Source organism: Culex quinquefasciatus, chromosome 1 (genome assembly GCF_015732765.1).
Source record: "Culex quinquefasciatus strain JHB chromosome 1, VPISU_Cqui_1.0_pri_paternal, whole genome shotgun sequence".
Classification (NCBI taxonomy): Eukaryota; Metazoa; Arthropoda; class Insecta; order Diptera; family Culicidae; genus Culex; species Culex quinquefasciatus.
In genome coordinates this window covers 34,052,425-34,067,032 of record NC_051861.1, presented here as the reverse complement: position 1 = coordinate 34,067,032, position 14,608 = coordinate 34,052,425, and the positions used below count along the sequence as shown (strand labels likewise).

At 34.1% G+C, this 14,608-nt stretch overlaps 1 protein-coding gene across 1 annotated transcript in view; it reads left to right on the top strand.

Annotated features, from left to right (window-relative positions):
- The window catches only part of LOC6039615 (mucin-19), a 193,634-nt gene that overhangs the window by 20,970 nt on the left and 158,056 nt on the right, over window positions 1-14,608 (top strand). The gene's annotated exons all lie outside the window — the stretch shown is intronic.

Below are 14,608 nucleotides of genomic sequence, written 5' to 3'. Positions count from 1 at the left end.
TAAGTTGGAAAATAATATTTATATGTTTTTTTTTATTTTTAAGGTCTAACAAATTTCAACTTTTATTTTTTTTAAACTATTTTTGGAAGGTTATTATACTTTTTAACGAAATTCAATCGCTGCAAACACTTCACAAAAAAGCATGATAAACATAAAAATATCAAAAAAATATTACAAACAAAAAATATAAAAAGAATAACCAAAAACAAAAATGTAATCCTTGAAAAGGTCTATAATCCAAGTAGAATGTTTAATTACCTTGATAATTCCCCAAACATTATTAAAACGTTTGAAAAACTGTCAAAATACTAGCTGATATGTCTTGATAAGGTCCAGTTTGTGACGATACACTTCTTTCCCTTTACTAAGCAATCGAACCCAGAAGGGAAAAGATCACCAGTTGTGATGGTCCTAGCCGGGATTTGAACCCCGATCTACCGCTTACGAGGCGGAAGCGTTACCACTGGGCTACGTGGCTCGGTACTTTATGGATCAAGCCTTTTTACCAGTTTTTTCGAAAAAAATAATAATATTAATTAGTGTTTGCAATGGCCTTATAAAACATGATATGTCAATATCTTTTACAAATTTGATCTACCAACTGAAATTTACATTCAATACATTTAATGATTACACAATGTCAATGTACTTTTTTTCATTAAACGGCAGGTTCAAAGTTTGTTTACTTAAATTTTTAAAAAAGAAATAAAATAAAGATACACGTTCTTTATTAAATCTCATTTTTTTTTCGAAATTAATGATATTTTGATCTATTATTTAAAGGCTTTCATGATTATAGATTACTACTTCTAACACTATTTAAAATTTGTTGAAAAAGACTTCTGAAGAACTAAGAACAATTTTCTACCAAGCTCAGTATTCGCTATTAAGTTTTTTTTTTATAAATTTGCATTTTTCATTTTAGGCCGATGCAAATATTTTTCAAAGTGTTTGTTTTTCGTATCTGACCGGGTCGAGCCTCAACATTGGAATGAAAAAAGTGTTTTAAAATGCATTTTACACTAGAACAGTTGTTTTGCAATCATTAGTTTTCAAAAATGTGAGATTTAAAGAGAACAACATTTTTAGCGAAAAATTTTCTTTGCTAAAGATCGGAAATTTTCCAAAATTGAAAAAAATGTTTAATTTACCCAAATATGCTAAAAAAAATAATTCTTAACGCAGAGAAATGCGCTTAAAATTGATTGCACTTATATTTACATTGAAATTTAGAAGTATTTTGAAAAAAAAGTTTGCTTTTTGATTTTTAGGCCGGCTTCGAATGGAGGGTGGGGGGGGGGAGGGGGGTTGACAGAAACTTTAAATAAAATATGTATCAGCCTTATTAGAAAAATCTTCAACCTATCAATGCCACCTTAGTAGAGTGTTTAATTTCCCGGGGTTACAAATTTCCCGAGAAACGGGAAATTTTCAACCAATTTCCCGAGAAATCCCGGGAATTCCCGGGAAATTTAAATTTATTAAAAATTGTTTTGATCTTGGTTCTGCTGCAACTAAGTTGTTTAGAACAGCAACTGAGAGGCTAAAACAAACTTGTGTGAAGATCAATTAACAGCTTAACTGCATGTAAAAAATCATAAAACTGCAACAAAATGTTATCTTTTTCTTGTTTTATAAGCTCCAATAGTACAATAAATCAAATAATAATATCATTTATTTTTTTCAAGGTAGTTAGACAGTGAGTAGTGGAACCGCATCTAATTCCGTCGTACCTCTTTTGTTGGCAGGTCAGCACTTTGACGTTCAATTACAACTCATTGAAGGCGATTTCAACTGAAATGGAGTGATAAATAGCTCAATAAGAAGTGAGCAAGCAAATTACTTTCAAAAGTTTTGCAAAATTAGTTGTTTAAATAGAAAAAAATAGCAAATTGGATGGAGGAGCGAGTGCTTAACCTGCGAAACCTACGAAAATTTCCCCTAAACTGAATCCATACTCCACAATCATACAAATTATTTTCTTGCCTCCTTGACCAGTAAAAGAGAGCTTGGTTTGATACAAAAAGTTGAACAAAAACATGCAGAAATTATGTTTTTCATGACAAATAACTTTTCTAAAAAAAGTCATAATAGTTTTAGTTCTTGAACAAAATGGCAAAGCAAAAATCAAACTTGTTTGTTTTTCTTCAAACAACTCAATGTTTTCAAATATTTGGAATTAACATCATGTCACAATCAGTCTTACATGTTTTGATATTTAACCTTCTAACACCCATTGTTACACCAGTGCTCCATTTTTCTTTTACTACATATTTTAATTTCTTGTATACCAGGTATTTAACGAATTGAAATAATTCTTCTTGCACAAAACTATTTAAAAAATGTTAAGTTACCAATTTGATTTTCAACTCATTAGATCATGGTAAACAAAAACGTAAAAATTCTCAATTTAATATATTTTTTATGAAATAACTCCAAATATTCTTGAAAAAGCTTACTTAATTTTCCCGTAGCTTTAAAAATTAATATTACCAGATATCAAAGTGTCTGATAATCTGATTAAATGTATATGAGCTATTAGATAAATTTAATTGAACAAAATCATCTTCATTTATTTTTCTCTGAACATCTAAAAAAATGGTTCCAAAAAGTATAGAAAATATGTACTTTTGCTTAAATTTCGGGAATTCCCGGGAAATATATTTTTTCGGGAATTCCCGGGAAATTTTTTCACGGGACGGGAAATTGGACGCTCTACACCAGGCCTGCCCAATTTTGGCTCAATTTTCATTTTTGATCGTCAAAATTATAATTGGTAATTTTTCATGGTTTATTTGATGGAATCGGTTCACAGATGACCAGTGAACATAACTTTTCCAAAAGTTTGAAAAATATTTATACAAGTCGTTTTTATCTACATTTTCGTCACAAATCAATCCGGACCGCGGGCCGGACCAATTTTTCGCTTGAAACTTACATAAAAACGGCCTGCAGAAATATTTTTTCAAACTTTTGTCAAAATTTATCTTCACTGGTCATCTGTAAACCAAATAAACCATGATAAAACTGAACAATTGGAATTTTGACGATCAAAAATGTGAAAATTGAGCCAACAAGGTTGGGCAGGCCTGCTCTACACCTTAGGTCACGGTACTGAACTTTGCAACATTCTACAAAAAAAAAAACAAACAAAATGTTAAAAAATCTGTTTTGGAAAATTAGGTTAACCCTTTCAGGCCTGATGGGTCATATGTGACCCATACCGAAATTCGGTTGTATAAAATCACACAGTGCTCAAAATATGTAACATTGTTCAGCAAAGTTGTAATTTATGAGTTTCTCTACCTAGGAAAAAATGTTTGAGTGGTTGTTAATGGCCTTTTTGACGACCTAGAACATCCTGAAAACCTGAAATTTGGAAACTTCAGAAAATGTTGAAGAAAAATCAGACTCACAACGATTTTTCCAGGCAAAAAAAGTTTAGTTATTACCAGTCACATCCCCACGACCATTTGGCACCACTTCCATCCCTTTGAATCACTTTTGGGATGTTCTGGGTCCTACAAAGTGTCCTGGAATACAGATCTTGGAGTCTACCACCGTAACAACACGATTCTACCAAGTTTCCGATTAAGGTTCATATTCAGTGATGATCCTGGGACCTTTTGGCAACACTCTGAGCTATGTGGATCACTTTTGGGATGTTCTGGGTCCTCCAAAGTGTCCTGGAGTACAGATCTTGGAGTCTACCACCGTAACAAAACGATTCTACCAAGTTTCCGATTATGGTTCATATTCAGTGATGACCCTGGGACCTTTTGGCAACACTCTGAGCTATGTGGATCACTTTTGGGATGTTCTGGGTCCTTCAAAGTGTCCTGAAATACAGATCTTGGAGTCTACCGCCGTAACAACACGATTCTACCAAGTTTCCGATTATGATTCATATTCAGTGATATCCCTGGAACTTTTTGGCAACACTCTGAGCTATGTGGATCACTTTTGGGATGTTCTGGGTTCTCCAAAATTTCCTGGAATACAGATGTTGGAGTCTACCACCGTAACAACAAAATTGTACCAAGTTTCCGATTATGGTTTATATTCAGTGATGACCCTGAGACCCTTTGGCAACACTATGACACTTTGGAGAACCCAGAACATCCCATATGTGATCCACATAGTTCAGAGTGTTGCCAAAAGGTCCCAGGGACATCACTGAATATGAACCATAATCGGAAACTTGGTACAATCGTGCTGTTACGGCGGTAGACTCCAAGATCTGAATTCCAGGACACTTTGTAGGACCCAGAACATCCCAAAAGTGATTCAAAGGGATGGAAGTGGTGCCAAATGGTCGTGGGGATGTGACTGGTAATAACTAAACTTTTTTTGCCTGGAAAAATCGTTGTGAGTCTGATTTTTCTTCAACATTTTCTGAAGTTTCCAAATTTCAGGTTTTCAGGATGTTCTAGGTCGTCAAAAAGGCCATTAACAACCACTCAAACATTTTTTCCTAGGTAGAGAAACTCATAAATTACAACTTTGCTGAACAATGTTACATATTTTGAGCACTGTGTGATTTTATACAACCGAATTTCGGTATGGGTCACATATGACCCATCAGGCCTGAAAGGGTTAACCTAATTTTCCAAAACAGATTTTTTAACATTTTGTTTGTTTTTTTTTTTGTAGAATGTTGCAAAGTTCAGTACCGTGACCTAAGGTGTAGAGCAGGCCTGCCCAACCTTGTTGGCTCAATTTTCACATTTTTGATCGTCAAAATTCCAATTGTTCAGTTTTATCATGGTTTATTTGGTTTACAGATGACCAGTGAAGATAAATTTTGACAAAAGTTTGAAAAAATATTTCTGCAGGCCGTTTTTATGTAAGTTTCAAGCGAAAAATTGGTCCGGCCCGCGGTCCGGATTGATTTGTGACGAAAAATGTAGATAAAAACGACTTGTATAAATATTTTTTCAAACTTTTGGAAAAGTTATGTTCACTGGTCATCTGTGAACCGATTCCATCAAATAAACCATGAAAAAATTACCAATTATAATTTTGACGATCAAAAATGTGAAAATTGAGCCAAAAAGGTTGGGCAGGCCTGGTGTAGAGCGTCCAATTTCCCGTCCCGTGAAAAAATTTCCCGGGAATTCCCGAAAAAATATATTTCCCGGGAATTCCCGAAATTTAAGCAAAAGTACATATTTTCTATACTTTTTGGAACCATTTTTTTAGATGTTCAGAGAAAAATAAATGAAGATGATTTTGTTCAATTAAATTTATCTAATAGCTCATATACATTTAATCAGATTATCAGACACTTTGATATCTGGTAATATTAATTTTTAAAGCTACGGGAAAATTAAGTAAGCTTTTTCAAGAATATTTGGAGTTATTTCATAAAAATATATTAAATTGAGAATTTTACGTTTTTGTTTACCATGATCTAATGAGTTGAAAATCAAATTGGTAACTTAACATTTTTTAAATAGTTTTGTGCAAGAAGAATTATTTCAATTCGTTAAATACCTGGTATACAAGAAATTAAAATATGTAGTAAAAGAAAAATGGAGCACTGGTGTAACAATGGGTGTTAGAAGGTTAAATATCAAAACATGTAAGACTGATTGTGACATGATGTTAATTCCAAATATTTGAAAACATTGAGTTGTTTGAAGAAAAACAAACAAGTTTGATTTTTGCTTTGCCATTTTGTTCAAGAACTAAAACTATTATGACTTTTTTTAGAAAAGTTATTTGTCATGAAAAACATAATTTCTGCATGTTTTTGTTCAACTTTTTGTATCAAACCAAGCTCTCTTTTACTGGTCAAGGAGGCAAGAAAATAATTTGTATGATTGTGGAGTATGGATTCAGTTTAGGGGAAATTTTCGTAGGTTTCGCAGGTTAAGCACTCGCTCCTCCATCCAATTTGCTATTTTTTTCTATTTAAACAACTAATTTTGCAAAACTTTTGAAAGTAATTTGCTTGCTCACTTCTTATTGAGCTATTTATCACTCCATTTCAGTTGAAATCGCCTTCAATGAGTTGTAATTGAACGTCAAAGTGCTGACCTGCCAACAAAAGAGGTACGACGGAATTAGATGCGGTTCCACTACTCACTGTCTAACTACCTTGATAAAAAAATAAATGATATTATTATTTGATTTATTGTACTATTGGAGCTTATAAAACAAGAAAAAGATAACATTTTGTTGCAGTTTTATGATTTTTTACATGCAGTTAAGCTGTTAATTGATCTTCACACAAGTTTGTTTTAGCCTCTCAGTTGCTGTTCTAAACAACTTAGTTGCAGCAGAACCAAGATCAAAACAATTTTTAATAAATTTAAATTTCCCGGGAATTCCCGGGATTTCTCGGGAAATTGGTTGAAAATTTCCCGTTTCTCGGGAAATTTGTAACCCCGGGAAATTAAACACTCTACTAAGGTGGCATTGATAGGTTGAAGATTTTTCTAATAAGGCTGATACATATTTTATTTAAAGTTTCTGTCAACCCCCCCATCCCATATGTGATCCACATAGTTCAGAGTGTTGCCAAAAGGTCCCAGGGACATCACTGAATATGAACCATAATCGGAAACTTGGTACAATCGTGCTGTTACGGCGGTAGACTCCAAGATCTGAATTCCAGGACACTTTGGAGGACCCAGAACATCCCAAAAGTGATCCACATAGCTCCGAGTGTTGCAAAGGGACCCAGGGACATCACTGAATATGAACCATAATCGGAAACTTGGTAGAATCGTGTTGTTACGGCGGTAGACTCCAAGATCTGTATTTCAGGACACTTTGAAGGACCCAGAACATCCCAAAAGTGATCCACATAGTTCAGAGTGTTGCCAAAAGGACCCAGGGACATCACTGAATATGAACCATAATCGGAAACTTGGTAGAACCGTGTTGTTACGGTGGTAGACTCCAAGATCTGTCTTTCAGGACACTTTGAAGGACCCAGAACATCCCAAAAGTGATCCACATAGTTCAGAGTGTTGCCAAAAGGACCCAGGGACATCACTGAATATGAACCATAATCGGAAACTTGGTACAATCGTGCTGTTACGGCGGTAGAGTCCAAGATCTGAATTCCAGGACACTTTGGAGGTAAGGTACGTTAAAACAATCGACTCAGCACCACCCTAAGCAAACACACGGTGAAGAAGCATGCCAAATACCTTTCCGTCTAGCAGCGCGTTAATTAGTTTTGTTAACCACCAGACGAACCGATAACCGAACTCCTCAAGTCAGTGGTCGCAAAGTCGCACCGTCATTGTCACGTCATCACAGTGTGTGGCGCTGGTGGTGGTGGTCTATTGAATGCCTGATGCGAGGCGCCATCGAGCATCGCTGAAGACAAGAAGGTTGGATCTCTAATTGCCGGCTCGTTGAAGCCGGTGTGTGAGCCTGTAACGTGACGCGTAACTTGTACGGCTGTGACTCAAATTGAGCGATGATTTCATTCGGGAAGGTCTTGAGAAAATCGGAATGTTTTAAATATTGCATTGTCTTCGACAAAGTTAGACAAAGCCCGAAATCCCAGAGAACTGCCCATATGTGATTAGAAGACCTACCGCGTGTTGTGAAGAGGAGATTGTTATCAGACGTGAGTGATGATTGATGAGAGGACGATCAACCACGTCGAGACTTTGACTAGTTTGAGCAGTGAAGTGGGAGTTGCTCCGTACCTTGAGGCTCCGGTGTTGAAAGCAGCCTTAGGAGGTGGGATGTGTCATTGGACAGCAATTTTGCAATTATCAAGCAATAATCGTGATATGGCTTTGGAAGCAAATTGGATTCTGCCCTTCGACCTTTGGTTGAGCAAACAACGAGAAACTTACCAAATCGATGTGGGAAATTCAACCATGCTAATAACTAATTTCAATCATCATCTCATGATAATTAATTCGTCAAATGAGATTAAACTCAATTAACTCCCGAAACCCTGAAGCCGATTTAGTTCCTGAGAGCACACACAATTTCCGATTTAATTTAACAATTAGTAACATCACCAATCATCGTCAGCAGGGCTATGCTAGTAAATCTACACCGGGAATTATCAGCCAATCCAGCCGTTCCGCCGTTCTAAACGCCATAATTATACATCTCGTATATCTCTAAATGGCCGCAAAGCCCAACTCCAACTGAGATTTCGGCTTCCGGTGCTTCATCAGTTTAAATTATACATTTTCCCAACCTTTAAAGTGTTCGGCACATTCCAAATGAGCGTTATTTTTTCCCCGATTTGCTCTCCAAATTATGTTGCTTCAAACAAACACAACCAAAAACAAAAAAGCCCAACTTCTGCTCTTCTTCATCCGCCAAAAGTTTGATGACACCCGCGGCCTTGACTTAGTGATTCCTCGTTCTTCGGCTTCTCCTCCTTCTCATTCTCTCATCTATACTATTTATTAGTTTGTTCGCCGAGAGACCTTCGCCCATCTGACTAACGTGTTATTGTCATTGTTTTTGCTGGCGCATTATCGATTTGAGCTGAGTTCTGCAAATGCAAACTCATCATCTGCGAAGCGAAGCGTGCAATACCTTAACAAACGGTTGCAGCAGCTCAGCAGAGTGCGGGGGAGGTCGATGATAAGAGGCGAGTTCCTTCCGGAAGTCGGTTTGTTGGACTGGTTCATGGGTTATCGTGCCGGGGGGTACCTTGAACGGTTTGTAACAAATTGCCGTGTAATCTTCGGGTTTGAGACCGAATTTAAAGTTCAAAGTTCTGTTCTGATTAGGGTAATTCACTACCAACTCACACGAAATCGGGAAAAGTTGCCGGACTCCTCTTCGCTTTGCGTGAAACTTTATCCTAAGGGGTAACTTTGGCCCTAATCACGAATTCAAGGTCCGTTTTTTGATAGCTCGTGACGGAGGGATGGTACAACCCCTTCCAATTTTGAACATGCGAAAAAGAGGTGTTTTTCAATCATTTGCAGCCTGAAACGGTGATTAGATAGAAATTTGGTGTCAAAGGGACTTATATGTAAAATTAGACGCCCGATTTGATGGCGTGCTCAAAATTCCAAAAAAACGTATTTTTCATCAAAAAAACACTAAAAAAGTTTTAAAAATTCTCCCATTTTCGGTTACTCGACTGTATTTTTTTTTCTTGAAAATGTAATTTTAAGGGAAATTTGATGTACTTTTCAAATCTACATTGTCCCAGAAGGGTCATTTTTTCATTTGAGACAAAAACATTCATTTTAAAATTTCGTGTTTTTTAACTTTGCAGGGTTATTTTTTAGAGTGTAACAATGTTGTACAAAGTTGTAGAGCAGACAATTACAAAAATTTTGATATATTAACATAAGGGGTTTGCTTGAAAAAATCACGAGTTATCGCGATTTTACGAAAAAAAGTTTTGAAAAAGTTACTTTTTGCGATTCTCTTTGTTTTGTCGTCCGTGTCTGTCGCGGAATGAATTTTTCTGATCAATTTAGTGTCTTCGGCAAAGTTAAAGATATTGTTGAGGACTATTGAGAAGGACTATTTCCGTGTACCTATGTACACGGAAAAAAAATTGCAGATTTTTTAAGCAATACGTACGTATTTTTTGATTTTCGAAATTTTTGATATGTTTTAGGGGACAAAAATCCGTAACTTTTGAGCTATAGAAAAACATGATCAAAAAATCTGCCGCCATGTTAAAATTTTCTGAAAAAAAAAACATTTTTGAAAAAAAAAATCGAAATTTAAAAAAAAATTACAAAGTTTTGGAATGTAAAATTGAATTTCCAATCAAAATGATCTACTGATTTTTTTAATAAAAGGCTATTTCAAGATATAGCCATCGAAAGTTTAATTTTAGCGAAATATTTGCAGTTTTCTGATTTAAAAAAAAAAGTGACCATGAGCGACCATTTCTATTTTTTTAAAGTTCAGAAAATTTGCTATAAAATTGTCCAAGAGACATTGAAGATTGGAACTCTGGTTGCTGAGATAAAGCGGTTTAAAGAAAAAGAAACAGGAAAATTGAAGTTTTAAAAGCTAGTCTTGATTACAAAAATTTCAAAATAATTTTTTTTAAGATATCGGAAGATTTTACGAATGTTTCATGTTTTAACATTGTAAATCGGACCATTAGTTGCTGAGATATCGACATTAGAAAATGGTGGACTGTTTGGGTGAGACTTCGAAAACTTCAATTTTCCTGTTTCTATTTCTTTAAGCCGCTGTATCTCAGCAACCAGAGGTTTAATCTTCAATGCCTCTTAGACAATTTTATAGCAAATTTTCTGAACCTTGAAATAAATATTTTTAGAAATAGTCACTCACGGTCACTATTTTTAAAAATCAGAAAACTGCAAATATTTTGCTTAAATTAAACATTCGTTGGTTATATCTTAAAAATAGAGCTCTTTATCAAAAAATCTATGAAGTACTTTTCGATTGCAAATTCAATTTTACATAAAAATTGAGGTCATTTTGTTTTGGTATAAAATTTCGATTTTTTCCAAAAACCACTATTTTTTCAAAAATTCACAGCTCGGCAGCAGATTTTTCGACCATGTTTCTCTATAGCTCAAAAGTTGCGGATTTTTGTCCCCTAACACATATCAAAAAATCTCGAAAATCAAAAAATACGTATTTTGGGAAATTGAGTTTTTGTGAAAAAAGTGGATTGAAAAATCTTCAATTTTTTCCGTGTACCTATTTTTCCTCAATAGTCCTCAACAATACCTACAACTTTGCCGAAGACACCAAATTGATCGGAAAATTCACTCAAAAGTTACAGCTGTTTGAATATTTAATACCATTTTTGTATGGACAGCAGCCAAAATTGTATGGAGACTTGTATGGGTAAACCAATGACACAAAATATCTTCTTTGGTCATAGGGAAGGCCTCACAAAAGTTTGAGCCAAATCAAAAAATACAACAAAAAAAATGGTCGAAATCGGCCGATTTCGTAGAGAGTTGCTCAATTGTAGAATAAACCATTTTTTAGCATAAAAAGGAAACAAGCAAAACCATACAATAAGAGAATTCAAAAACAAAAGTCGAACAAAAGTTGGTCAAAATGAACTCCTGAAAAAGGGGAAAACTAAAATTTCCGGAGAAATTATTTTTTTGAAATTGTGCAATAAAATATGATCATTTTAATACTCTCAAAGAGTTATGACTTTTTCCATAGATTAGTTTGAATCGAAAACCTTGAACTGTTTTCCTTTAAAATCAGAAAAAAAACTATTATAAATTTCATGTAGGCATTTTAATAGAACAGATTTATATGTAAATTTGAAAACTTTGGCATGAAAACTAACGGACATGCCCATATTAATAGAAATTGTATTGAAAAAAAAACTCGTTGTGAGAAATTTACTACGAGCTACCTGTGAAAAGTTTTTTTTACGAGCAGGATTATAGCCTTTCATAAGAGAGCAAGGCAAACATCTTGAGACAAACTTCATCAGTTCATCTCATCATCAGAAAAAGTACAAAATTACAGTTATAAACGGCAATTACTTAACAAGTGTAAATTTTATAATTAGAACGGTGCACATAATTTTCAAGATCGCTCAGCCCTCACCCCATCCCTTCATGTTCGGTTCGAACAATTAGAGGCAAAAAAATGTTATCAAAAACTTCATAATTTGGATCGATACACAAAGAATGAACTGAAAATATGGAAAAACAACACAATTATGAGATTTTTAGAGAGAAATTAGAAAAAAGAAGAAAGAGATCTTTACTTTTGACTCTAAAAATAACATGAATTATCACTTAACTATGTCTTGTTTTACAAACAAAATTCGTGCACGTTATTTAATTTACTACTAAGATTCGTTTGAAGAATTTATTTCAATTAAATTGAGCAGGCAATCCAGAACATTTTCAATTTTATAATATTTTTATTTCTTTATTGAGTATGTCAAACAAATATTATTAAATTATGTATGTATAATCATAATTATTTTTCTTTCTTTTCAGGTCAGTAATAATCTTCAATTGCAAAAGGTAAAATACATTACATTACTTACATTACAAAATTGTGTGTACCAAATAAAGTTTTTTTTTTACGGGTAGATTACATTTATTCAACGACGCTCTGTATCTCTGTGTAACGTCAATTCACCAGATTTTTTACCCAGTAGTCTGTGTTTATTAGAATGGTTGACTGTTGGGCTGAAAAGTTCTACTTGTCCACACTCAAATGGGTGCTATAAAGTTTGACTTTACTGCACTTGTGATGAAACGCAATACTTTTCAATATTAGTTTGATTTGAACGATGAACTGACTACATACATTGAAATTTAAATTAAAATTCCAATCAAAGGGTCCTTTCCTGTCATTCAATAGTGCTGTAAAGTCTTACTTATCACTAGGGTTAGTGAAATTTCACGATTTGCGGACAGCGTGAAATCCGTGAAATCTGGCTTTTTCCACGAAATCCCGTGAAATTTTATGTTTGTGTGAAACTGTAACAATTTTTCTCAACATATTTTATCAAACTCAAATAGGAATAAAAATAATCTTAAGAACTACTGTAGAATAAAGCGAGTAGATAAACCAGCCGTCCCCTAACATGACAGTTTTCGTGAGTTGCGCATATCCACCGACAGATGGCAACTGGGCCTCGTCGGAGTCCGCCCATTAAATACGCAACTCAAAATTGTCATGGGAAATTTTTTTTCGTGACGGCTTTCGCGGCACGCTCCCTTCAACTGTTCGAGACTAATATTTTAACTTGGCGTATCTCTAAACAAGTTTTTAAACAAAAACTCCAGAATGCTTATTTTGTCGTTTTAAACCGAAACGAAGCAAAAACTATAATAATTTTAACTATTCGCCATTTTCAAATGTTTGGCTAGATAATATCAAAAGCCGCCATCTTAGGCCCACTGGGCCCACAAAACGGGGTACGCTCAGTTTGTATGGGAACTGTCAACATGCTCCCGGGCTGAGATAAACTCGTTCAGGTTACTGAATTTTGATTTCGTAGACTGTGTGAAATTCTTGAAATTTATTAATTTTCCCTTGTAATTTTTTTTTTCATATAAAATCATAATAAATATTTCAACCATAAAGACTATTTAAGTAAATTTAATTAGTTATCAACTGAAAAGTTGGAAATGAACCATTAGAAGATTTAATCAGATTTTGAAATTTTTTAGGAACCCACTAAATTTAATAATATTCATTCGCCGAAGTAAAACTTTAACACTTTTTTATTTGTAAGGTATAATTTCAAAAGGAATTAAAAGAATCAAGCTTTGTTTTATTCCAAATAAAATTATTAAAAATAAAAATCTTTCAAATAACCTTTTAAAAACATTTCAGATTTTTTCTGAGTCCTGTTTAATTTTAACGAAATTTGATTATTTGGGTGGACGATTCTCGTGAAAGCAAAAATATTTAGGTGGATTTTGATATTTAGGTTGAATCTGGGTGAATTATTTCCGTGAAAGTTAAAAATACCACCTTTCTTTTGTTTTTTTCTAATTTTGAATAAAAATTTTGATTTCGTTTCAAATTACATTATTTTTGTGTATTGATTTTAGATTTAGTTTTTAAAAAGAGAGATGAAAACCTTAAAAATTATTTTGAATGGGCTGAATGTCGCAGAAAATTAAAACCGTTTTACTTATTTTGGCTGGACAAGATTATTAAATGTAGCTTCGATATGAAATTTAATAAAATGTAAACTGATAAAACGTCGAATATTTTAAAAAAAAAGCAGTTCAATAAATGAGAAAACGCATGCCCTACATTTTGTTTCAAAATATAAGTAGATTCAACATATCCATAAACCAGGTGAAAACTCTTTTGAAACTTAGGAGATTTTTTTTGTGTCACGTTCAAATTTAGTGAAGATTTATTTTTTAGTGATTTAAGAATAATTTGTAATTAAAAATAAAAAGTAGTTTCTGTGATTTAAACATAAGATTTTCAGAGTTATTTTATCATTTTTCACGTTCCGCGAAATTTGCGTGAAATGTGGTGTTTTGAAATTGAGGTCCCCGTGATATTTGCTATTGTCGAGCGTGAAAAATCACTAAGCCTACTTATCACCTAAAAAAAACTTTAACTTTTGAGCACTTATATCGAAAAGTATTGCTTGCCGGCACTGTTTTGGTTTATAAGATGATCAAACACACAAACGCCAATTTAAATTAGAAACGTGGAGATTTTTTTCCCGAATTGCTATAAATATTGCATGCAACTCGTTGCCAAACACGATTTTTTCAGCACTCGTCGTATCTATCTAACTCGACAGAGCCTCGTTGGACTCGTGCTGACGAAAATATGCTGCAAATGGTTGCACAAATCAATATTTTCAAAATGTTATATTCTTTTAACCCTTTTGATCACATTATCACACAATAGCCATGACAAATGATAATCTCGTCTAAACAAGCATCCAAAAAGCCCCCTCACTGATTTGGCCTATCAAAACACACCCCCAGACCACCACATTTGGCGTCCATAAATTAAGCTATCATAATTTCACGGCTTGTTAACACGTTAGGATCCGCGGGAGAGTCTCTGCCACTGACCACATTCATCTTGACCGCAGCAGGGGAGGGGACATTTTTTTTTTTGGTGTTTGTATAACCACGTGATATTTATCGGTTCGTTGGCCATTTATCACCTGGGTTCTGAATTCAAACACACA